The following is a 2,636-nucleotide window of genomic DNA, read 5'->3' as shown; positions in this document are numbered from 1 at the left end:
AACAAAGAAAAAGAAAAAGCAAGCATGGAAAAAGAAAGGAAAAAGAAATTAAAAAAAGAAAAACAAGAATAAACGGTCAAGCCAATTCACTAAACGAGCGTAGTGTGTGTGTGTGTGTGTGTGTGTGTGTGTGTGTGTGTGTGTGTGTGTGTGTGTGTGCGAGCAAAAAAAACCAAGTATGTATTTCGAGATGGGCTGATTTTTTTATTAGGCCAGAAATTTGGTTTTTCTGTACAGCCAGCAAATCACAAGAAAAAATCAAATGAAATTTTATAAATTCTTACTCAACACGTACAAGTTTCCAAGGAATTGTTTCAAAAGAACGAGCTTAGTGGAGCTCGTCCACCATACGTCTGCGCTCAAAGGAAGAGCCACTTCTCGAAGAAAGAAATTAACGCATCTCAGGATCAGGCCACCTTTAGATCACCACCCGTAGTTCCCACCGGTCAGAATAACGCCTTGGCACCCCTCCTTCACGTGTGAAGCCTCGGAACCAAACGATCGAAACATACTTAGTCCACAAAAATTCCTTACTTCGAGGGAATAAAAATTATTCATCTACCACTAACAAGTCGCGAGTGACTTATTGGAAAGCAATCAATGAAAAGGAATCTACATTGACTATTTGCCTATTGACATACACCTCTCGACCCAGCGTGTCTACATGAACACCATGCTCGTCGAAGATGTTGGGAAAATACTCATCTACAGCAACATTTCGCCTGTTGACGGATCCCAGTGAGACATCAAACGCCAGAACAAGACGCCAAGGAAGGAGCTACCCCAGCATCCAACCTGAAGAATATATAAGATAGAGGCGTTCACGAGTATCTACACCAGACTTACTCAGACCTTGCTCTATTACGAGTACTCATCGGGGGCTATTGATGATGTCAAATCACTTATCGGCTTGCCTTCACTACGAAGGTAGGCGTCTAAAATCCGGGATACCCAGTAGACACCAGAAGATGCTCCACCGCACCAGGAGGATTCATGCCATCATACAACGCATCGGGAATCAAGAAATTCTCTGCAAACATGTAATAAGGTCCCAAACGTGTTGTAAACTCATAACAGATCAACTCCAATCTCTGCATGCCCCATGCATCAACATCGAAGCCTTCCATAAGTTGTTCTATATAAGGGTTACATGGGGCATGGGAGAGGGACACCTTCTCCCATGCCATAGTTTAGCATAGACCACCTAGAAGGACCGTTCGCTTGAGCTTAAAACGAAGGGACACCTACAAACACCCTCGCCATATCAGGCTTTGAAGACCGTAATAACCACTCGCCGCCCAAAGCGAGATTTGGTAACCGCTAAGGAACATCATTTTGGACATGACCCCGCGTAGAGCAAGTTTGTAATCCTTCACCACCATCCAGAGAGTTGGAGAAATTGGGTCATGCCGCAGAACAAACAAATAGATCGATGTCACAACACCAAGTCATCCTACTGCTTCTCTTGATTAACACACAAACTGCCAGCCTCCAAAAAGAGTCAACAACACTCAAAGGACTTTGTTTCTTTGTAAGGCTTGGAGCTATGTGTTTTAGGAAAATGAAACCTTCGGTTTACATAAGGCATTCAAAAGATATCGGTTGGTGCTTCTTCTTGGTCGATGGCTTGAAAACTGCTCGGAAATTTCCACCAATTCTTGGGACGTCCTATTTAGAACTTCACGTGGCAATTTAGCATTAAAGCACACACTGGGCAGCGACCCACTTAGTGCTTTGCCAGGCAATTTTCCTTTATAATCGTTTTCTCATTCGATTTTTTTCAATTGGTTTATTATTTTGGACTATTTTTATTTAAGAAATTTCAAAAAAAAGAATGATGACTAATTTGTTAATGAATGTGAAAAAATATATCATAAATTAAAAAATGTAAATGTGAATGCTTGGGGATAAGAATTATCAACAGGTCCTTCTACGAAAAAAGTAGAATAGATAAAAAAGGCATGGGTGACAAATTCATATCATGCAACAAGTATGAAAGTGAATTTTTCTAAAATTCACAAATATTTTAAAATTACGAACATTTTAAAATTCAGCAGAATTTTGAAATTTGTAAAATAAAATAAAATTAATGGACATTATTCTTAAAAATTAAAAAAAATCTAAAATAATAAAGAACAGGAAGTGAAAAAACAATCATGAAGGAAAATCTCCATGTCAAAAAGATGCACCAAATGTTCACAATGCTCATGAATAATTTTAAGAAAAAAATGATCAAAAAATAAAACACATATATGAAAATTTTGGAAAAGACGTGACCAAATGGAATCTATGGGCCAGCCCATTACAAACCTAACGCTAGGAAGGCGTGGGCGCTTTCTACCGATATTCAAGTACGTGGCGCCTTAAGTTAAAACTAAACATAACCACCGAAACAATACTTGGCAGATGTCCCATAGGATCATACCAAGACATAGCTACCCTAAAAATAATTAGACATAGATAATAAACATCCACGAAATGATGCAAGCAATGCTTAGAGGCATAGGCTAGGGAGTTGGCTTGCCTTAACCAAAAGGGTCTTGAAAAAAAATGTGAAGGCTTTGGGGATCAGAAATGTCAACGGGGCCATCTTATCATCTCAAATGCCCCTGTTTTGAATATTGTTTTTCCATCTC

Source organism: Triticum dicoccoides, chromosome 7A (assembly GCF_002162155.2).
Source record: "Triticum dicoccoides isolate Atlit2015 ecotype Zavitan chromosome 7A, WEW_v2.0, whole genome shotgun sequence".
In the NCBI taxonomy this organism is placed as follows: domain Eukaryota; kingdom Viridiplantae; phylum Streptophyta; class Magnoliopsida; order Poales; family Poaceae; genus Triticum; species Triticum dicoccoides.
The sequence above is the reverse complement of the archived record's forward strand: the minus strand, read 5'-3'. Positions refer to the sequence as shown.